Source organism: Procambarus clarkii, chromosome 7 (assembly GCF_040958095.1).
Source record: "Procambarus clarkii isolate CNS0578487 chromosome 7, FALCON_Pclarkii_2.0, whole genome shotgun sequence".
Taxonomy (NCBI): Eukaryota; Metazoa; Arthropoda; class Malacostraca; order Decapoda; family Cambaridae; genus Procambarus; species Procambarus clarkii.
In genome coordinates, this window is record NC_091156.1 from 29,097,506 (window position 1) to 29,122,505 (window position 25,000).

At 43.8% G+C, this 25,000-nt stretch overlaps 1 protein-coding gene and 1 long non-coding RNA gene across 2 annotated transcripts in view; one reads left to right on the top strand and one right to left on the bottom strand.

Annotated features, from left to right (window-relative positions):
- Positions 1-3,064, bottom strand: part of LOC138357339 (uncharacterized) — a 6,058-nt gene extending 2,994 nt beyond the window's left edge. Inside the window, exon 1 of the long non-coding RNA XR_011224932.1 lies at positions 2,983-3,064. This is a non-coding gene — a long non-coding RNA (uncharacterized lncRNA). The remainder of the gene's footprint in view (positions 1-2,982) is intronic.
- The window catches only part of LOC123751743 (facilitated trehalose transporter Tret1), a 190,801-nt gene that overhangs the window by 70,056 nt on the left and 95,745 nt on the right, over positions 1-25,000 (top strand). The gene's annotated exons all lie outside the window — the stretch shown is intronic.

A 25,000-nucleotide genomic window follows, 5' to 3' on the forward strand; every position in this document is an offset into this window, starting at 1 on the left:
GTCCTCTCGTCCTTCCCACTTCCCTGTCCCCACATCATCCCCACTATTCCCACTTCCCTGTCCCATCGTCCTCCTTACCATTTTCCCCTCCCCTGTCCTTCTTCCTCCCCCACCATCTCCCATTCACCTGTCCCTTTGTCCTCCCCAGCATTCCCCTGTCCCCACCATCCCCAACTCCCCAGTCCCCTCGTCCTCCCCACCATTACCCTCTCCTCTGTCCCCTCGTCTTCCCCACCATACCCCCCTCTCGTCCTCCCCACCATTCCAAACTACCTCATCCGATGCATTCTATAATGGTCTGATGCTTCCATCAGAAAATTGGGAACATCAAATGATCTGATATTCCCATCACTGAAAAATAAGAACAGCTAAAAAAATGAAATGAAAAAAAATAAAAAAATAAACTATACTCATGAAATGCACAGTATGGTAAACAACACAGCTCAATTTCAATGCAATGTCACACAAAATTATTAAATCGAAATGAAAATAAATTGAAATCTATGAAAATTCAAATTATCAATACAATCGGAAATATTGAAATAATATCGCAACATAATATAGTGTGGGTTGCTCTTACGTGCAACAGACGGTGCTGTTTTTCAAAAAAGGCATGGTTTTACCTGTCACAAGTGTGGCATCTATACTTATACTCATGAAATGAACGGTATGGTAAACAACATAGCTCAATTGCAATGCAATGTCACAATAACATTTAATAACAATAATAACAATAACATTTAAATATACTTTAAGATATAATCTAGAAGAAAATAAGAACATTGAAACGGTTCATGAACTCGATTTCAATAAAGGACACTATGGGGAACTTTGAAAAACAGTTAATGAGTATAATTAGACAGACTTGTTGCTAGGCAGAGGAGTAAATAATGAGATATATGGCAAATTTTGCAAAATATACGGCACACAAACATTCATACCCAAACAAAGCAAAATGCTAGGTAAGAACAAAGCAGTTGGCCCGTAGGGGAAAGGAGATACCCACAAGACTGGAATACAAGTCATTAACAAGCACACAAGTACTACACTACACAACAACCGCACTACTACCAGAACTGGACGAATCACTACCAAAACAACACATTGCACATCACTACCAAAACAACACAACACAACACAAGCATTGGCAAAGAATTATAGACCAGTTGCACTAACATCCCACATAATAAAATTATTTGAGAGTGATCAGGAGTCAGATTACTAGTTTTATAGAGACCAATGACCTCCACAATCCAGGCCAACAAGGATTTAGAGCAGTTTCTATGATCGAGCCACTGAGATCTATAAAGAATTCTGATCAAGAAAGAGATCTAGGGGTGGTTTTAGATAGAAAACTATAACCTGAGGATCATATTAAGAACATTCTGCGAGGGGCCTATGCTACACTTTTTAACTTTAGAATTGCTTTTAAATACATAGGTCAAAAAGTTTTAAAAGTTTTAAAAGTTTTTTAAACCTCTCGTGTATCATGAGTGTGTTAAAGCATCAGATGGTGCATTCAGATGATGAATATTACCTAGTTCCTTCATCTGGGAAGAATGAACACATATTGGTGCATTCGGATGATAAAAACTAACTACTGTAGTTTAATTGATCAACAGACTGTATATCATATGCAGACTGTATGTGGATCTGCGGGCCACTCCAAACAACAGCCTGGTGGACCAAGCTCCACCAGGGCTAAAGCACAAAGTGATATAGATGTGATAGAGAAACTAGGTCAAATGGAGGAGTAGGTCTGTATATTAAACAGCACCTGACGTGCACAGAGCTACTAAACTCAATGTGGTGGTAGAGTGGTGGGGGGGGGGGGGAAACATTGCAGAAAAAAACAAAAATACAATTTGGTCAACAAAACAGCATTGTTTAAAATAGAAGACATGGGTTGTCATTTTGGGGGTAAGGTAGGTTACATTGAGTTAATTAGTTAGTACTTAGTTTTTATCTTAAACTGGTTGGGAGAGGTACAGTGTTGCTGTGCTGGTGAAAGAACACCTAAAGGTAAATTAAATAATGATTGCGAATCCACAAGAAGTTGACATAATATCGCTAGAGATCTGCAATCAGGATGATAAACTTTCCTTAAAGAATTTGACAAACACTTGCTGATAGGACATGAAGTAAATGAAATGTATGTCAAGTTTTGTGAAATATATGATAAAAGCACAACAAAATTTGTACCAAAGGAGAGATGCAGAACTAGGAAAAGGGGTTTGTTCAACAGAAATTGCGAGAGGGCCTGAGACCCAAACACACACAAATGGAATCAATATATAGCAAGAGGCCAAACCCCCAAACATACAAGCGATGCAAAGATGCGAGAAACAGCAGCAGCATTAAGGAGAGGGACTTAAGGACCATAAATAAAGTGTGAAAATAAACTCGAGTAAATTTTTTTAACTACTCTCGACAGTGAAGAAAAACAAATATTCAGACGATTTGTGTTAGAATCATTAATCTTACACTTTCGGTCATATTCAACAACACAAATACATACACACACATTCCTGTTGCTGTAGCAAGTGAAGAATTACACACACAGATCACAATAACGTGATGCATCAAATGAACAAATCCACAAGGGCCGTGACGAGGATTCGAACCTGCGTCCGGGAGCATCCCAGACACTGCCTTAATCGACTGAGCTACAACAGGGTAAAAGGGTTGAAACCGAAGTTCTACTGAACTTACTGGATCCCATAGCCTCTCCGAGGCACAAACCAGGCTTTTACACAACCCCCCCCCTGCACCCGAGCTATGTCAACAGGCCGTTCTCCCTCTTCGCCCTTCCGAATGCACCATATCAGTAAATTTTTTAATAATCTTTTAAAAATAGTAAATGCCACTATTTTTGCAAAATTATTACGAGATCTATTATTCTATAGAATAATGCATATAAATGCATATATGCATATAAATACAAAACATAAATACAAAACAAGTAAATGTAAATAATTTTACCTTGCACCTAGATCCACCAAGCCTGTATGGCGCGCGTTTCAGTACTTCGGAAATCTAGAACTATCTTGAATCTCTAATCTGCAATGAAACAATACATATTATTGCACTTACCAAAACATGGATGAATGTAGAAAATACAGAACTATTAGCTGAATATCAAATAAATGGATTTAATCTATTTCACACAGATAGATATATTACACCGTGTATATTAGGTAATACCTAACATACACGCCTCCACACACACTACATTTGAAATGTAGTCTCAAAAAGACTACATTTCAACAGCAAAGATTACTCCATAAAAAAATAATTAAATTATTGACCAACATGAGAGAGGGTTAGCCAACATGAGGGTTGTGTTGATTGCCTGAAAATATTTAAATTGTGTAATGTATTGAATGGCATTTTTCAAGTTACAACATTTTTTAAATTACTGAACTAGGTTCTAGGCTTTGCTAGGCTTAATTCAATTATTACAGATAAGCCTAACCTAGCCTAGAACCCAGTGGGTTTTCTTCCTATTGGGGAGTGTTGTACATGCCTCGCCTCCACATACACACTAGCACAGCCAGGCCTCGCCTCCACATACACACTAGCACAGCCAGGCCTCGCCTCCACATACACCAGCACTGCCAGGCCTCGCCTCCACATACACACTAGCACAGCCAGGCCTCGCCTCCACATACACACTAGCACAGCCAGGCCTCGCCTCCACATACACCAGCACTGCCAGGCCTCGCCTCCACATACACCAGCACTGCCAGGCCTCGCCTCCACATACTCACCAGCACAGCCAGGCCTCGCCTCCACATACACCAGCACTGCCAGGCCTCGCCTCGCCTCCACATACACCAGCACTGCCAGGCCTCGCCTCCACATTTAAACCAACCAAGCCCACAAATACGTTAACATGGACCAGCATTACACCGTCTAACATACTCTGTCAGATGTAACAACTAAATTTGTGAATTCAAGACCAAATCTATTGTATAACACAGTGTTAGTACGAGAAAAACATTACTTACATTCGAAGCCGTGTTTTAAAATGGCGGCGGTCTTGTACTGACGCTCCAAACTGTGTGTTCGTTTGCGTATGATGAACGTGTGACAATTTACTACAACAATTATTTAATTATTCTTATTCTTTATTTTAATATTTTTAGGGTACATGAAATTTCAAACTTATTTGCACACAATAATATAATTGCATTGTCATAACCTTTATATATTACGGAAAATACGATGACATGAACGAAGTCAAAGTGAAGTTGAAGTCAAAGTCATTCGCCGAACGTATTAGTCATTTTTTTTCTCCCAAACGATAGGGGTAACAAATCCACAGAGAATATAAGAAATTGAAATTGAAATTGAAATTGAAATAAGTTTAGAGAGAATATAAGTGTACAGTAAAGTCAATTTTATTCAGGAAAGTACATACATAGTTGATTTACAAACATAATGTTGGATTTATAGATAGAGCTAGTGCATACAATACCTAAAGCCACTATAGTAGGCCTATAGCATTTCAGGCAACCGGGCAGTATATATGGACCCCTTACTCAAATCTCTGAATATGTTAGATATTAAGTCCCTGCACATACTCTCATGTGTATTTTATATATATAAAACGCTGCACTGTAATGTCAATCCTGACCTTAAAAGCTTCCTAGAAGGTTGTAACAGATCCCATGAGCACCACACCAGAAACAAATACCTATTTGATATTCCAAGAGTACGACTTAGTCAAACTAGAAATGCTTTACAAATCAAGAGACCTCGAATGTGGAATGACCTTCCCAATTATGTTAAAAACTGTACCTCTCCCAACCAGTTTAAGATAAATAAAGATAAATTTATAAGTTAAGAAAAATTCCACAAATCAACAACCCTGTTACTGACCCTGTATTTACCCAAGTCTTTCCTAAATCTAAACTTATCCAATTTATACCCATTGTTTCGTGTTCTATCTTGTGTTGACAATTTTAATACCCTATTAATATCCCCTTTGTTATATCTATTCAGGAAATTGTGGTTGATCTCGAACCCATTGATAATGTGACGACTTATACAGAATTTTGTAACTATATCATCAAGATTGTAACCAGCTTAGCTAAATGTAGTGTGGGGTTCAGTCCCTAAGCCCATATATGTGCCTCTCTAACCATTTAGGTTACAGGGCAAAAACATAAAAACAAAGGTAACTGCAGAAGGCCTATTGGCCCATACCAGGCAGCTCCTATCTATAACAGATAAACACTAAGTACTACCTAATTAACTCAATGTAACCTACCAACCTAACCCCCAAAATGTCAATCCATATCTTTTATTTTAAACAATGCTGTTTTGTTGACCAAATTGTATTTTTACTCTTTTTCTGTCATGTTTCTCCCACCCCTGTTTTTTCCCTTTTTCTTATTTTTTCTCAACATAATTCATACTTTAATTATGCGGATCAGGACATCACCTGATCAAACACATCAAACATCGTTTGACCACCATCAAACACACACATTTCGTGTGTGTTTGACGCTCACTGATATGTACCAGCGTTGTTTTATATATGGTGCTATTCTATCTTACGCTTTGTTGCTCTTTTTTACCTACGGGCTCATAGAACATTCTATTGCGAAAACATTGGCACAAAAATGAATGACGTACATACAATAATAATGTCAGGACAGTGATATAATTATAAACTTTCAAAGCACTGTATCGCCCATGTGTCGTCTTGTCACCAATACTGGGTAACAGTTCCGCCACTTCCCACACTCTTGCGGGTGGGCAGCGACCATTATTCTACGTTTATATTCATATCACCGTGTTGGGAATTTCATTGCGAGTACATTGATACCAAAATTAACGCTGTAGGACAAGTGTGGAAGTGATAACAATCCCAAGAGTAAAAACATTTTGTTGCTCTTGGGCACTCACGGCGAGTCATCTACGTAGGTATTTATTGGGTGCTGGTATTCATATAACTTTTGGTGACCGTTTTTGCTGATTTTCTTCTAGAGAATGTTATTGCGAACACGTTGGTACCAAAATGAAATACATAGCTCGAGAACTAAGGTCAGGAGAGTAAAAAGAGTATACACATTTTTGTTTTGACGCTTAATTAAGGTTATTGTGAGTACTCATCGCCTGCCTAGAAACTGGAACTAGTAATTCCATCTATCATACATATCATACAAGAGGAGCCACACATCTATGGATCATCCAATAAAATCAGCAGACTTCTAGATGTTACTACTGCTCGGCTTAGACTCGGTTACAAGTATCTCTGGGAATTCTCATTATCTGCTGATGTAGACCTGACCAAATGTAAACTGTGTCAACAAAATTATTCGCACACCCTCCGTCACTATGTGATGGAGTGCGAAAAGATACATGAATTTAGAGACAATTCTATAACCAATGTTCCAGCGATGTGTCAATATTTCATTCAAAATGATCTGCTACCAGAAATTTTAGCCAAATATCCCCAGTTTGCTAACTGTAGATAACAACTAAGTGATTGTAACCTATCCACCGCTGCCCACTGGATGGGGGACGGTGTGCAGGACAAACATATAAATTTTGATACTAGCTCTCCACATATGTCAGTTGCTTAATTTAGAACCTGTACTTGAGGTCGATCTCGAACCCATTGTTGATGTGATGACTTATATTGAATTTTGTAACTAGCTCATCAAGATTGTAACTTGCTTAGCTAAATGAATTGTGGGGTTCAGTCCCTGAGCCCATTATGTGCCTCTGTAACCCTTTCCACAACCGCCCACAAGATGGGTATGGGGTGCATAATGGGGTGGGGTGTCTTGGCCAAACGTGCCACATCAAAACCACAAGTTGACATTGAATGTGAATTAACAATGAGACAAGTAAGATTTATACTAATACATTTATACTAACTCTGTTGAGCGTTGACCATTTATACATCAAATCTGTTGATGTGAGCACTTTAGTTTAGTCTGCCGTTTAAAGAAAAAAAGAGCATATCAATGGTATATCACAGAAAACGAATTTATCATAAACTCATGTATTTGTCTTATCATATTGAACTGCATTCATATTTTTAATATATAACAATATGAATATACAAATTTCTGTAAATCCCCTACCTTGTTGGAATCTGTGGAAATGAATGAGCAAATGTGCTGGCTGAAGGCGCTGAAGGAAACCACATTGGTTTCATTTTGGATACAAATGTCCATGGAAATTCAAAATGGAAACTAATTATATAGTTGAACCTGCAGAGACGAGTTTAAGAATCTGTGTTGAGAGTGATGGACACAGCCTTCACAATTATACTTCAGAGAATGTAAACATCTAAGAGTCATTAGAAATATGTGTAGAATAATAAACCCTACATTGTTTGAGTTAGGGAAAACACCATTTGTGATATATAGATACTATAGCTGTTCCTAAAGATTCACCCTTTTTTGCACCAGCAAGATAACATATAAGATTTTAAGAGTTGACGAATGTTAATATTCTTGTTTGATAAACTGTGAACTTGAGACATAGTTAATAAGAACATATTAACACAACAAAATGTTTTCAGAATCCTTAACACCACTTTCCAACAACTTATATAATTTATATAAATTATTTTAGAGAATAATACATAAATTATATATTTAAACATGATATAGTGTTTAGTGGAATGTATAAGGAGTCAAATTGTGTTAAAAAGAGCAATTTTTAGAAAATTTGGAAAAATACTTTTTTCTGTTCAAATTATAACTAAATGGATTATAAAGGTTTCACTCAGCCAATATATATCATTCACAATTTATTAATGAATTTTACAAAAAAACACCATAAATTTTATATTTAAACATGTAAAAACTATTTGTTTTACATTTGGAAGAAAATAATTGTAGAAAAACAATTTATAATTAAACCTTTGTGTTTGGATTTTTTGAGTAAAAGTTTCTCAAAGGCTTTCCTGCACCATTCTCAATGCAAATCATTCCCACACCTATGGCAAGAGATAGGCGAACGTTGTGTAGATGATTTGTGTTTGCTGGGAGGGTGAAGCCCCGTGTTGCAGGGAGGAGGGTGAAGCCCCATGTTGAAGGGAGGAGGGTGAAGCCCCATGTTGCAGGGAGGAGGGTGAAGCCCCGTGTTGCAGGAAGGAGGGTGAAGCCCCATGTTACAGGGAGAAGGGTGAAGCCCCATGTTACAGGGAGGAGGGTGAAGCCCCGTGTTGCAGGAAGGAGGGTGAAGCCCCGTGTTGCAGGGAGGAGGGTGAAGCCCCATGTTGCAGGGAGAAGGGTGAAGCCCCGTGTTGCAGGGAGGAGAGCGAAACCTCTTGTTGCAGAGTGATGCTTCATAGTTGGGTTGTTTACCATTCAATTACCACTCTCGTCAGCCAATTCGAGCATGTTATCGTGTCTGTTGTTCGATGCTCACGGCGAATGTTGCTTCCCCGCTCCCTGTGGGTTATGTTTTCTTGTGTTTGATGGTGTTGCAGCATGCTGCCCTCCAGCATGTGCAACACTCCCTGCCAGCCACCATGAAACACATGTCCGCCGCTCGACATCAAACTCTCATCCAATTCATGTCTTGTGTTGCAAGAAGATGTTAAACTCTCCCTTAATATCTTGTCTGCAAGGTCTCCTTTGTCTCTCAACATCTCAGCACTTATTCAGACGCCTTCAGCATTCTCTTGGGATAGCATTCTCCATCTGTCAGTCAGGCCTGACATAACGCTGCCTTACATAATACTCTTGCATAACACTGTCTTGCATAACACTGTCTTGCATAACACTGTCTTGCATAACACTGTCTTGCATAACACTGTATTACATATCACTCTCTTGCATAACAGTGCCTAATATGATTTATATTGTATTTTATTAAACTAAGAAAAAAAACATATATAAACCTTTCCTGCAGTGAAGTCCAGGATTCTTGCCGTCCATAATAACATAAGCGCCAGACATGGAAGAAAACAATTGGCCAATATATTTGAGTCGTTGGAAACATTCTTGAAACAGTCGTTGAGTTTCTTGAAAGTTCTCTCCGATGAAAACGAATGTTTAAGGTAACAAGCAATTTGTTTTTTTTGGGACAAAAGACGGGGCATCTTAACTGCTCCTTCTGGAGACCGTATAACACAGTAAGAGTGTCGGCTGTGATGTGCCGCTGTTGACTAGTCTCTGTCAGACTCTGTCAGCTAGAGCACCTGACAGAGTCTGCCGTATGGGACTTCTAGTGTGTTAGTTTAAGAGCCTTGAAGTTGGTAGCAGTGTCTTGCACCTAACTGCAAAGTTTTAAGTAAAGGAATCTTTCACATTTTCGTTACCAATCATTAGGCGAGTGTACCCCGGGGCAGTGATATCGACCCACTTCTGTGAACATACTGTAGAGGTGAGTGTACCCCGGGGCAGTGATATCGACCCTCTTCTGTGAACATACCGTAGAGGTGAGTGTACCCCGGGGCAGTGATATCGACCCACTCCTGTGAACATACTGTAGAGGTGAGTGTACCCCGGGGCAGTGATATCGACCCACTCCTGTGAACGTACCGTAGAGGTGAGTGTAGCCCGAGGCAGTGATATCGACCCACTCCTGTGAACATACCATAGAGGCGAGTGTACCTCGGGGCAGTGATATCGACCCACTCCTGTGAACATACCATAGAGGCGAGTGGACCTCGGGGCAGTGATATCGACCCACTCCTATGAACCGGTCTGTAATCGGACCGCTTCTGTTAACAAAATATTTTAATGTCATCGTGACAGTGATGTCAGTGGACGCACTGTCATCCACTGCTCTCTACTGGCGCTCAAGAGCTCAATTTAGATATCATTTTGACGCAAACAAGCCCGATTTGGAATGGAAAGGACGAAAACTATAAGGGGGAAGCGCCAAGCTATTAATACTATTTAGCACTTAGAGGGGGTCAGGATAAGGATTTGGGATGGGACGGAGGGAAAGAATGGTGCCTAACCACTTGCACGGTTGAGGATTGAACGCCGACCTGCATGAAGCAAAACCGTCGCTCTACCGTCCACCCCAAGTGGTTAAATGGAACAAAAACTTTTTGGTTGTAATTTGTGAAGAAATATCTGGCTTTGTCATAAAGGTTTCCCAGCTGACTGACGAACATAAACACAGCTTGTAGTGAGCTGTCTTTACTACAGATACTACAAAGCTTGTAGTGAGGGCAGCTTTTGTGCTGTAGTACACATGTTCCATTTGAACAAGAAATATCAATTTTCCTATTATTCTAGATCATCAGTTGGGCAGTACTCCATCACCATAACATGGGTTGAGATTCGTCTCTCATGTTTTCCTACTCTCTATGTTGTACTCATCTATTTGTGCTTGCTGGGGGGGGGGGGGGGGGTTGAGCTTCAGCTCTTTGGATCCGCCTCTCAACGTCAATCAACTGGTGAATAGGTCCCCGAGCCTACTGTGCACTGTCATATCTACCTCTGAAACTGTTCTGCACTAGAGAACTAGTAATTCTCAGCTTTATTATTATCATTATTATTTCCATTAATGAGAAAATCGGTACCCTGGAAACACAAACCGAAACTGTCTCTATTTTCCGCTTGATACAACTTGAAATAAAGTTGTTACATCTTGGCTTAACGTGTTTATGACGTATTAGAACGTTGTTACAACTTGCTATATTGGTTGTTATAACTGGTTAGGTGGTGTTAAAACTTGCTCGAACGTTGTACCAACGTCGTAGTTTCGGTGTGTGTTTGGTGGGTAGGAGCTATGAGAAGGATGCGAACCCGCACACTGTGTACTCCCAAACACACGCCTTAAACCAGAGTGTAGCAGGTAATGCGTGGAACCCTGTCTTGGCTTCAGTGGAAACCTCAGGACTCAGGAATAATAATTATTATTGTTATTATCATTATTAATTAAATTAATGATATTAATAATACTATTATTATTATTACTGTTGTGAGGGTCGGGAAGGTGGTGAAGGGTAGGTAATTTAGTCGTTCTGTGGGGGTTATGTGGGTAAGGTAATTATTCTTTCTTAAATCACAAGTGGACTTTAACCAATAGCAATGTGTTGCACGAGACCCCACTGTGGGGGGGGGGGGGTATTTTAATTATTTATTGATTAAATTCAAATCATACAGAGCCTTCTCACTTATTTAGGTTCTATTTAATTTGAGAGTTAAATTTACTGCCTACTATATTTACTGCCTATTATATTTAGTGCTTATATTTTAATTAATAGGCACTAAATATAATATGCACTAAATAAAATATAGGCACCAGCGCCTATATTTTAATGTATTGGATTGAATTATATCGGCCTATATTGGATTATCTAAACTGTGGTTAGTAAAAAGGTATTAAGACTTAATTGACTTAAGGAATCCGTAGGTCAGAAAAAGTATGACTGTTCACACCGACCCGTAGTTAAGGCCCGACTAACAACTCCTGCCTGAACATCATGCATTACTTCTTCAATAATTCATACAATGTATCAGTATCTAACGATCACGCGCTTATTCAGTGATTAGTTCCAAATTAAATCAACGAACTAACTTCTCACATGAACTGCTGGCAGCCGTGGAGTGAGGACGTCTTGCCGACCCTCCCTGGCTGTTGGGGTTGTTTGTCATTTTGGTCGCCAGGTGGTGAGGGCGTCTCTGCCCTCCCAGTTTTGTTGCTGCCTGGCTACATGTTGATGTGGTGGTTCTGATACGGGTGGCCATCTTCCCCCTGTTGTGCGTGTGATAAGGCTGGATATACGGACATCGAGATGGTGATGTGTGACATGCTTCGTATCCCTGTGGAGGCTATCTACGGTGTTGACCTTGTTACAGCCCACCGGGTTGTTCTCAAGTTCGTGAGGGAGGTGTACCAGGACTTTCTCCATCGGTACGAGGGGCGTACGTTGCCGTTGCCGGGTTATGTGTGACATGCTTCGTATCCCGGTGGAGGCTATCTACGGTGTTGAGCTTGTTACAGCCCACCGGGTTGTTCTCAAGTTTGTGAGGGAGGAGGAGTACCGGGACTTTCTTCGTCGGTACGGGGGGAGTACGTTGCCATTGCCGGGTGATGCCGGGTCTATGGCGATTTCGGATCGTAGTGGTGCCCTGACTTATGTCAGTGTCCATGGGGCACCCCTGGAGTTCTCTGAAGACCTCCTCCGGCGTTACTTCGGGAGGTATGGTGCTGTTGTCAGCGTGAGGGTGAACACGCTCTCCTCGGGGAGGTATGCTGGGAGGCGGACGAACATTCGTACCTTGAGTATGCGCCTGCGGTCGGATATACTGTCTTCTGTCCGGCTAATGGGTTACTACATCCGAGTGTATTATGACCGGCAGCCCCATAACTGTTTCCGGTGTGGCCTGTTGGGGCATCTGGCTGCCAGCAGCTCTGAGGCCTCAGCTGCTCCTGTCAACTTGTTCCGGGAAGAGGATTTCCCGCCGCTCCCTCTTGAGGAGGACTCAGGGGATGAGGCGGTGGCAGTCCCATTAGCTGCTGCAGCTCCCCCTGCGTCGCCCGATGTGCCTCCGGTTGTTCCTGTCCCTCCTCCGGGTACTGCTGTGCCGTTGGATGATCTCCCTGCTCCTGTCACTGTCCCCACTGCTCCCGTGGGCCTTCCTGGTGCTCACTGTGGGGCGTCGCCGTCTTCTCTCTCGTCTTCGGCTGCTGCGCCTGGCCCTGTGTCCTTGCCTCGGGTCCCGGCTGTGCTGGGTGCTGAGGTGGTGGCGGGGCCTCCTGCTGTGTGTGGCCCGGTTCCCTCTGTGGTAGAGGCTGCTGCCGTTCTGCGTCGGGCGTTAGTTCGTGCGGCTGGTGGTACCCGTGTGTCTGGGTCCACTTCAGGCTCCGACGATATCCGGCCAGTGTCCAAACGTTCCCAGCGTTCGTCTTCTGCCTGGGCCGATGTTGGGGATTTCAGTGACTGTGGGTCTTCGGGTGTTAACGCTGTGGAGCCGAATATATCGCTGTCTTCGCAGTTAGTCGTGGCGGAGGTCCATGTGCCTGCTGGTGCTGGAGCCAGTGTCTTGGACGTGCCTTCGGTTCTTTCTCCGCCAGGGGACTCTCCGCAGTGGGGGGTGGTGGCTTCCCCTGCCAGGGATGGTGTGGATCCTGGTGCTGGGCGTGGCCTGGTAGTGACATTACGAAAGGATGTGCGCCGTCATGTGAGGGTGTGCGTTGGGAAAACAGGGGACGTGTTGCCGGCATCCGTGATGCCATCGGGTCACTGGTCAGCGATTGCCGACTTGATGCTGGCTGATGGCCAGGAGAACTTTCATGGTGAGCAGGTTCCCTGCATGTGGGGACGAGTGGCGGTCACTTGCCTCATTAGTTCTGCCATTTGGGTCCCGTGTTTGCGGGTGTTTGTTGCCGAGGTTCCGGATGTTATGGCTTCCCCGGTGGATGGCCGAGACCCTTGGCGGAGGATGCTCTGGGAAGCATTTAATGTGCAGTTCCCTGGGGCCTGTTTTCCGAAAAAGAATGTCCACTGATTTCTTGTTTATGTGCTTTATGACGTGATGTATGCCCCTCTGGCTGTTTGCTTGCCCTACTGTGTTTTTGTTTTTGTTCATGTATTTGTTCTGTGTTGTTACTATGCCCTGTGTGTTATTTTCTGCCTTCCATGTTAAATTGTTATGATTTTCTTGTGTTCTGTTTCATGTTTTGTTTTCTTTGTCGGCCCTTCCGGCCGGTGCTTCTGTCTGTTTTGTTTGCATATGTTATTATGTTTTGTTTTCATGTCATTATTTGATTGATATGATTGCTTGTTGTCTATTTTGTGTTATGATCTTGTCTTGATGTAATGCTGTGTTATGTTGTTTTATTGTATATATTGTCTTTAACTTGCATGCTTGCATATAAAAAAAAATAACTTTTCACATTAAGTGTTGGTGTTCTGACCCTTCGTGACCGCACTCGCTCCCTAACAAAGACACATTGAAATGGCCAAATCACAGGTCAGATTATTATATTGAGGCCACTAAATTATAATTATTTTTAAATAGAATTAATTAAGAAAATTAACTGGTTGAATTATTTAAATTTTATTAATTTTTTATCAAACTAATATATTAGTGAGACCTAACTGGAACAACTGTAGTTTTCCAATTGTCTCTGGTGGTGAGGGAGTCAGCTGACGCCGCCCCGACCTCAGAATGTGGCGGCGTTCTGCTACGCTCTTACTGAATGTGTGTAATTTTGTACGGGGCACGAATAATCAGAGGAATTTAGTTTAATATCTAATGTTTGTGAATTATTTATTATTAAAAATTCCACTTAACATTTAAAGGGGAAATTATTTCCATCTTCCTTGATTGTGTAACTTTGTCCTTGTCTGATTACATCTTGTCTGTCCCTACCCTTCACCACCTTCCTTAACCATCACCACCTTCCCTACCCTCCATCACCTTCCCTACCCTTCACCACCTTCTCTACCCTTCACCACCTTCCCTACCATTCACCACCTGCCCTACACTTCACCACCTTCTCTACTATTCACCATCTTCCCTACCCTTCACCACCTAACCAACCCTTCACCACCTTCCTTACTCTTCACCATCATACCTTCCCTTCACTACCTTCTCCAGTCTTCACTATCTTCCCTAACCTTCACCATGTTACCTACCCCTCACCACCTTCCCTTTTCTTCACCATCTTACCTTCCATTCACCACCTTCTCTAGTCTTCCCCATCTTCCATAACCTTCACCACTTTGCTTACCCTTCAACATCTTTCCTAACCTTCACAACCTAATCAACCCTTCATCTCCTTCCAGACGCTTCACAACCTTCTTTACCCTTCACCACCTTCCTTTCCCTTAACCACATTCCCTTCCCTTCACCATCTTCCCTTCCTTTCACCACCTTCCCGTCCCTTCACAAACTTCCCTAACCTTCACCATCTTCCGTACCTTTCACCACCTTCCCTACCCTTCACTAGCTTCCCTACCTTTCAAATTCTTCCCAACCTGTCACCACCCTACCCGTCACCACCTTCCCTACCCTTCTCAGCCTTCCCTACCCTTCACCACCTTCCCTACCATTCACCACCTGCCCTACGCTTCACCACCTTCTCTACCCTTCTCCATCTTCCCTACCCTTCATTACCTAATCAACCCTTCACCACCTTCCTTACTCTTCACCATCTTACCTTCCCTTCACTACCTTCTCCAGTCTTCACCATCTTACCTTCCCTTCACCACGTTCTCTAGTCTTCACCATCATCCCTAACCTTCAACATCTTTCCTAACCTTCTCCACCTAATCAACCCTTCACCACCTTCACTACCTTTCAACCCCTTCACTACTCTTTACCACATTCCCTACCCTTCACTAGCATCCCTACCCTTCACCACCTTCCCTATCCATCACCACATTCCCTACCCTTCACCACCTTCTTTACCCTTCACCACCTTCCCTACCCATCACCACATTCCCTACCCTTCACCACCTTCCCTACCCTTCACCACCTTTCCTACCCTTCACAACCTTCCCTACCCTTCACAAACTTCCCTGCCTTTCACAACCTTCCTTACTCTTAAGCACGTTCACTACCCTTCACCACCTTCCCTTCCCTTCACCAACTTCCCTTCCCTTCACCACCTTCCCTACCCTTCACCATCTTCCCAACCCTTCACCACCATCCCTACCCTTCACCACCTTCCCTACCTTTTACCACTTTCCCTGCCCTTCACATCCTTCACTACCCTTCACCACATTCTCTACCCTTCACCATCTTCCCAACCCTTCAACCCTTTCCCCTACCCTTAACAACCTTCTGTACCCTTCACCAGCTTCCCTACCCATCACTAACTTCACTACCTTTCACCATCTTCCCTGCACTTACCACCCTACCCGTCACCACTTTCCCTACCCTTCACCACCTACCCTACCCTTCACCACCTAATATACCCCTCACCACTTACCTTGCTCTTCACAATCTTCCCCACCTTTTACTAACTTCCCTACCCTTCACCCCCTTCCCCACCCCGCACCACCTAATAAACCCTTCACCACCATCTCTGCTCTTCACAACCTTCTCTACCCTTCACCACATTGCCTACACTTCACCACGTTCCCAACCCTTCACCATCTTCCCTACCCTTCACCTCCTTCCCTATGCTTCCCCACCGTCCCTATCATTCACCACCTTCCCAACTCTTCACCATATTCCTTACCCTCACTACCTTCCCTACACTTCACCACCTTTCCTACCCCTCACTAACTTCCCTACCCAATGCCATCTTCTCTTCCATTCACCATCTTCCCTACCCAATGTCATCTTCCCTTCCATTCACCATCTTCCCTACCCTTCACCACCTTCTTTAAACTTCACTACCATCTCTACCCTTCACCATCTTCCCTACCCTTCACAACCTTCCCTACCCTTCACAACCTTCCCTACCCATCACCACCCACCCGTCCCTTCACCACCTTCCATACCCTTCATATCATTCACTACCCTTCATCACCTTTCCTTTCCTTCACCACCTTCCATACCCTTCACAACTTTCACTACCCTTCACCACCTTCGCTACCCTCCACCATCTTTCCTACCCTTACTACCTTCCCTTCCCTTCACAACCATCCCTTCCCTTCACAACCTTCAATATCCTTCACCTCCTAATCAACCTTTCATAAACTTCCCTACCCTTCACCGTCTTCCCTACCTTTCACCATTTTCCCTACCTTTCACCATCATCGTTCTCCTTTACCACCTTAACAACCCTTCACATAATTCCATACTGTTCACCATCTTCCCTAACCTTCACCACATTGCCTACCTTTCATCACCTTCCCAACCCATCACAACCTTCCCTACCCTTCATCACCTTCCCTTCCCTTCACCAACTTCCCTACGCTGCACCTTCTTCCCTTCCTTTCACCACCTTCCCTTCCCTTCACCACCTTCTCTTCCCTTCACCAACTTCCCTTCCCTTCACCACCTTGCCTACCCTTCACCACCTTCTCTAGTCTTCACCATCTTCCCTAACCTTCACTGTATTACCTATCCTTCACCACCATCCCTACCCTTCACCACCATCCCTACCCTTCACCACCTTACGTACCATTCACCACCTAATCAACCCTTCAATACCTTTCCTACCTTTCACCACCTGCCTTACACTTCACCACCTTCTCTATCCTTCACTACCTTCCCTACCCTTCACCACCTTCCCTATTCTTCACCATCTTCCCTAACCTTCACCACCTCGCCTACCCTTCACAACCTTCCCTACTCTTCACCACCTTCCCTACCCTTCACCATCCTCCCTAACCTTCACAACTTACCCTACCCTTCACAACCTTCCCTACTCCTCACTACCTTCCCTTCCCTTCAACACCTTCCCTACCCTCCACATCCTCCCCTACCCTTTATCATCTTCCCTACACTTACTACCTTCCCTACAGTCACTACCATCTCTTCCCTTTGCAACCATCCCTACCCTCCACCACCTTCCCAACTTTCCCTATCTTTCAGAACCTTCCCTACCCATCACTACCTTCCCAACCCATGACCACCTACCCTAACCTTCCCATCTCTACACGACCTTTCTTCTCTGCCCTTCAAAACTTTCCCTCCCATTCTCCACCTTCCCTACCCTTCACATGCTTTCCCACCAATCGCCACCTATAATTCCCTTCACAATACCTACCCTTAATCATCTTCCTCACCCTTCGCCACCTTCCCTACACATCACCACCTTCTCTACCCCTCAACACCTTTCCAACCAATCACTTTTTTATCAACCCTTCACCACCTTCCCTGCTCTTCACCATAGGCCCAATTGGGTCGACTTCGTCCAGTCTATGTCTGTCTCTTTCCCCAGACCCAGGTGACTGCCCTTCAACCGTGAATAGATAAAGAGATACAGACATCCTTATGAAAAAAAATATTTCACTCTGCAGTAATAGGAATCTTCCTTGACTTTGTAGGTGGTGAACATGTCCAAGTTTCACAAAGCACTTGTGCCATGCATCAACACGTCCAACCCAACTATGAAACACCGCCAACCTCGCTATATTTTATCCATCTGTGATATTAACTATATATTAATTTGTTCACCCTTCACGGTATTTAGAATTGTTTCTATATTTTGGTGTATTAATTTATTTATTCAAAAGTTTCTGATTCAAAATGAATTAGAAAATGAATAAGATCGGTAATTTATTTATGTTGATGACTGGGTTGGTGATGGTAGGGATGGTGCAAGTGTGGATGACAAGCCAGGAAGCGGAGAGACATACCCACCTACATCTCCTTCGGCAACAGGTTATTGAATGGCAGAAGAACTAATATAGCCTCGTTCACCTGCTGAGGCAGCTGGCCATCTTCCTCCACCTCCTCCCACCTGGGATTGGCTGTGATGAATCGCTTCTCGACGGTGACGTGGAGCTGGAGCCTTTCTGGGATAGTGTGCCCTTCGTGGGCACATTCCTGCGGCACCAGCAGACTCTCCGGCTGGTGAGGGGTCTGAAGGACTTCCTGGTGCAGATCGGAGAGGTGCCTGCAGCGCAGCCTACTGCAATCTGGAGTCGTTGGGAAATTCTGCCAATTTCTTTGGCTATCTTAATATTTTTGTTTATTAATGCCTGGTCACGACGTGTGACCCGTCCTCGGGACCGTGACTGCATCGGTGTACAGCACAAATTTGCTCTCACCGCTCCCACAACCCTCTGAGGCACGACCTGATGCCACAACCCTGGGAACAACCCGCTGAGCCACGACATGATGCCACAACCCTGGGAACAACCCGCTGAGCCCCGACATGATGCCACAACCCTGGGAACAACCCTCTGAGGCACGACCTGATGCCACAACCCTGTGAACAACCCGCTGAGCCCCGACCTGATGCCACAACCCTGGGAACAACCCGCTGAGCCACGACATGATGCCACAACCCTGGGAACAACCCTCTGAGCCACAATCTTAGGATAGAGATCAGGAGAAAGTGCCAAGTAATTAAGACAATATAGCTTTGAAAGGGATCAGGACAAAAATTTGGGATGGGACTTAAGGATGGAATGGTGCCCAACCTCTTGGAGGGTCGGGGATTGAACGCCGACCTGCAAGAAAGGAGACCGTCGCTCTACTGTCCACCCCAAGTGGTTGGGCACACAGCGAGGAAGAAGCACGAGTGATTGGCAATGAGTGGAGCAGCAGTGACGGCGGCCCCGGTGCTGTGTCATGATGAAAAGTGATGTTGTCGATGGCTTCGTTTGGCCAAAGTGGCTGTGTGTGTGTGTGTGTGTGTACTCATCTAGTTGTGCTTGCGGGGATTGAACTCTGGCTCTTTGGTCCCTCCTCTCAACTGTCACTCAACTGGTGTACAGGTTCCTGGGCCTACTGGGCTCTATCAAATCTACATTTGAAACTGTGTATGGAGTCAGCCTCCACCACATCACTGCCATCATATCACTCTTGGGTCCTCAGCTTCGACCTGTGTCCCCGTGTTCGTGTTCCACCCGTGCTAAATAGTTTGTCTTTGACCACCCTATCAATTCCACTGAGAATTTTGTTGGTGTTGATCATGTCTCCCCTTACTCTTCTGTCTTCTAGGGACGTGAGGTTTATCTACCGTAGCCTTTCCTCGTAGCTCATTCCTCTCAGTTCTGGGACTAATCTGGAGGCATATCTCTGAATCTTCTCTTTCTTTGTCTTGAGTTTAACTAGGTATGGACTCCAGGCTGAAGCTGCCTATTCCAAGATTCTTCTGACATATGTGGTATACAAGGTCCTGAACAAATTCTTGCACATGTTTCTAAAAGCAGTTCTTATATTTGCTAACCAGCATATGCCGCTGGTGATATCCTTTTGATGTGGGCTTCTGGGGACAGGTTCGGTGTGATATCATCCCCCAGAGCTTTCTATTTGTCTCTTGCTGGATTTCACCTCCCAGATAGTACCTTGTGCTTCCTTCACCTAATTTCAATACTTTATACTTTCCAGAGTAAAACTCTAGTAGCCTTTTTCTAGACCATTCCTCCAGTTTGTACAGGTTGTCCTATAGTCTCTGTCTTCACCTGTTTTAATTCTTCTCATTATTTTTCCATTAGCAAGCTTTATGAGGAATTAGTCTATATCCTCAAGAAGATCGTTTACATATATTAGAAATAGGATGGGTCCATGGACAGATCCCTATGGGACTCCGCTGGTGACTTCTTGACGCTCTGATGTCTATACACACAGTTACTCTCTGTTTCCTGTGGCTTAGATCCTCCCTTATCCACTGGAGCACGTCACCTTTTACTTCTGCCTGTAAAAGCCTCTTTTGGGGTACTGTGTTAATGGGTTTCTAACAGTCTACGAAAATGTAGTCTGCCCACCCTTCTCTATCTTGCCTAATTTTTGTCGCCTGGTCATAGAATTCTATTAAATCTGCGAGGCATGATTTACTATCTCTGAACCCATGCTGGTAGTGTGTTACAAAGCTATTTCCCTCCAGATGCTCTACGAGGCTATTCCTAACAATCTACTCCATCACCTTGCATTGTATACAAATTAAGGAAACTGGCCAGTAGTTCAGTGCCTCTTGTCTGTTACCCTTTCTTGTATATTGGGACTACATTAGCTGTCTTCTAACTTTCAAACATCTCATGATCTCTCCCAGCCCTAGTCTTTCTTATTGTATCCTCTTATGTTTTGAAGGGACGTGTTTCTTGACTAATCCCTGTATTACTATTGTTTGTATCTTCTGTATTTCCTTGTGTTATGATCTCAGCCTACAGAAGAAATGAGTCTCCCCCTTGAGAGTTATTTAGCAAGTCTGACCTAACTAGGAAGTATAGGAAATATAGAGGCGATAACACAGATGTAAAGTAGTTTGTTGGATTCAATGAACAATTTAAGATTATGGGCAGTGAATAAGAAAACAGATAAATGACTGGTTAGGAGATGTGGATAATTTGCTAGAGGCGTGAGGCTCGCTTCTGGAGGGCTTTGACCTCACTTGAGCGCCAAACATCGCAGGGGAAAGCCGTGCTCCGTCTGAGCTCCTATCAGAAAGGAACCCCTAGTGATATATCTCCAAGAGAAGAGAAGTGTGCAGACGTGCCAGCTGTGGAATTGAGCTGGGAACGTTGTGGTCTCAAGTCCTGGACGGCGAGGAGTGTTTATTAAGCCCCCCAGAGACATTATTGTGGGCCGTTGGAGTGCCCTGACCAGGCTCTGTCAGAGGGAGGAGCGCCCTCGACCAGACAATCTGTGGTAAGCACGATTTAACCCAGTTCATAGTGATTGCTTGTAGTTGGTTGTGTGCCCAGCGACAGTAGCAATGTTTATTGATAAGTTAGACATGTTTTGATAAGGCAGAAAGCCTAAAATAAGAGAGTGGAGAGGGAGGAACGTCATGGAGGACAGAGCGACATCCGTCCCCTCTAAGCGCTGGCAGGTGACTGAGAGCTCCTGACTGCTGAGGACCCTCCCAGGGTGCGTGAGGCCCGCCGGGCGAGATGGAGCATGGACCAGCCCAACGGGGGAGTTCACTCTCACTGCATGTAGAGAGCAGATAGATGTTAGATGCAAACACATTGTGTGGATTATTTCGTCTATGTGTTTATAAGGAAACATTTTTATTGTAGTGTCAATGGGTTGCAGGTTTGTCTTTGGGGAAGAAGTTGCTGAGAACTTCGAAGCCAGCACAGAGGGAGTAGCTGATGAGACTCCAAGGTAGTGGAGGAGAGGACCTCGAGCTGTGAGGAGAAGCAGTGAAGAGGAGTGTCATGTGCTTCTGTAGAGGTGGTGAAGCACCATAGTTGCTCGAGTGAACTTCATGGTGTGGCAGCCAAGAAGTGCTGCAGAGGATCCTAGTAGAAACCTGGAAGAACCTGAAGAGATCAGGGTAGTGAACTTCCAGATGTGGAAGGGAAGTTCTAAATGATCACTTGTAGGGAGTTGATATTTTGTTTGGCTTTAGCGTGTAAGACGCAGTGAAAGGCGAGTGATAGTTTGCCATTTTTGTACCAAGGTGTTTGTACTGAAGTATAGAGTTACAGTCGTAGGCTGGATTACCTACAGTTGTATGTGTTCCAGGACTGATAGGGTGATCGATTGATCATTATTGTGTATCAAGGAACATTTATACTGATATATGTTTTTGCATTCATATGCTGATTTTCCTTGTACATGTTTATATATATATATATTAGTATATTTTGGTAGCAGTCTTTCCTGTAGACATATATTATTAAATATGACCGAAAAAGTAAGATTAATAATTCTAACACGAATTTTCTCAATCTTTCGTACATTACGCTTCACTGTTGGAGGTAAATCAAAAATCACTTCTCCAAAATTCATTTTTATTTCTAGTCTGACGCGACACGGGCGCGTTTCGTAAAACTTATTACATTTTCAAAGACTTCACAAATACACAACCGATTAGAACGTATCTCTGATTTTATATCTACATTTGAGTGAGGTGGTAGGGGTGATGTGGCATTAACACAAGACAGAACAGGAGGGGATATTAATAGGGTATTAAAAGTATCAACACAAGACAGAACAGAAACAATGGGTATTGAATAGAAGTGTTTGTAGAAAGCCTATTGGTCCATATTTCTTGATGCTTCTATATTGGAGCGGAGTCTTGAGGTGGGTAGAATATAGTTGTGCAATAATTGGCTGTTGATTGCTGGTGTTGACTTCTTGATGTGTAGTGCCTCGCAAACGTCAAGCCGCCTGCTATCGCTGTATCTATCGATGATTTCTGTGTTGTTTACTAGGATTTCTCTGGCGATGGTTTGGTTATGGGAAGAGATTATATGTTCCTTAATGGAGCCCTGTTGCTTATGCATCGTTAAACGCCTAGAAAGAGATGTTGTTGTCTTGCCTATATACTGGGTTTTTTGGAGCTTACAGTCCCCAAGTGGGCATTTGAAGGCATAGACGACGTTAGTCTCTTTTAAAGCGTTCTGTTTTGTGTCTGGAGAGTTTCTCATGAGTAGGCTGGCCGTTTTTCTGGTTTTATAGTAAATCGTCAGTTGTATCCTCTGATTTTTGTCTGTAGGGATAACGTTTCTATTAACAATATCTTTCAGGACCCTTTCCTCCGTTTTATGAGCTGTGGAAAAGAAGTTCCTGTAAAATAGTCTAATAGGGGGTATAGGTGTTGTGTTAGTTGTCTCTTCAGAGGTTGCATGGCTTTTCACTTTCCTTCTTATGATGTCTTCGATGAAACCATTGGAGAAGCCGTTATTGACTAGGACCTGCCTTACCCTACAGAGTTCTTCGTCGACTTGCTTCCATTCTGAGCTGTGGCTGAGAGCACGGTCGACGTATGCGTTAACAACACTCCTCTTGTACCTGTCAGGGCAGTCGCTGTTGGCATTTAGGCACATTCCTATGTTTGTTTCCTTAGTGTAGACTGCAGTGTGGAAACCTCCGCCCTTTTCCATGACTGTTACATCCAGAAAAGGCAGCTTCCCATCCTTTTCCGTCTCGTAAGTGAAACGCAGCACGGAACTCTGCTCAAATGCCTCCTTCAGCTCCTGCAGATGTCTGACATCAGGTACCTGTGTAAAAATGTCGTCAACATACCTGCAGTATATGTCCGGTTTCAAGTTCATGTCGACTAAGACTTTTTGCTCGATGGTACCCATGTAGAAGTTTGCAAACAGGACACCTAGGGGAGAACCCATGGCGACCCCATCTGCTTGCTTATACATGTGCCCATCCGGGCTCAAGAAGGGTGCCTCGGCCAATCATTAGCCAGATACCCACACCCACGTACAGACTGGCAAAGCGACTCAACGGCCTGCTGACTCCTTATGTTCCTTGCGCCTTCAGCCTGAAGTCTCCAAAGGAATTTGTGGACTTACTGCGGGGCACACGGGCCACAGGGATAAGAGCCTCGTTGGACGTAGAATCGCTGTTTACCAACGTACCTGTGGACGAGACAATCGGAATGATAGCCGACAGAGTGTATCGTGATCCAGCCTGTACTCCTCTTGACATGCCAGAAAGTATTCTGAGGAAACTACTCCAAGCTTGTACTAAAGAGGCACCCTTCTTGAGCCCGGATGGGCACATGTATAAGCAAGCAGATGGGGTCGCCATGGGTTCTCCCCTAGGTGTCCTGTTTGCAAACTTCTACATGGGTACCATCGAGCAAAAAGTCTTAGTCGACATGAACTTGAAACCGGACATATACTGCAGGTATGTTGACGACATTTTTACACAGGTACCTGATGTCAGACATCTGCAGGAGCTGAAGGAGGCATTTGAGCAGAGTTCCGTGCTGCGTTTCACTTACGAGACAGAAAAGGATGGGAAGCTGCCTTTTCTAGATGTAACAGTCATGGAAAAGGGCGGAGGTTTCCACACTGCAGTCTACACTAAGGAAACAAACATAGGAATGTGCCTAAATGCCAACAGCGACTGCCCTGACAGGTACAAGAGGAGTGTTGTTAACGCATACGTCGACCGTGCTCTCAGCCACAGCTCAGAATGGAAGCAAGTCGACGAAGAACTCTGTAGGGTAAGGCAGGTCCTAGTCAATAACGGCTTCTCCAATGGTTTCATCGAAGACATCATAAGAAGGAAAGTGAAAAGCCATGCAACCTCTGAAGAGACAACTAACACAACACCTATACCCCCTATTAGACTATTTTACAGGAACTTCTTTTCCACAGCTCATAAAACGGCGGAAAGGGTCCTGAAAGATATTGTTAATAGAAACGTTATCCCTACAGACAAAAATCAGAGGATACAACTGACGATTTACTATAAAACCAGAAAAACGGCCAGCCTACTCATGAGAAACTATCCAGACACAAAACAGAACGCTTTAAAAGAGACTAACGTCGTCTATGCCTTCAAATGCCCACTTGGGGACTGTAAGCTCCAAAAAACCCAGTATATAGGCAAGACAACAACATCTCTTTCTAGGCGTTTAACGATGCATAAGCAACAGGGCTCCATTAAGGAACATATAATCTCTTCCCATAACCAAACCATCGCCAGAGAAATCCTAGTAAACAACACAGAAATCATCGATAGATACAGCGATAGCAGGCGGCTTGACGTTTGCGAGGCACTACACATCA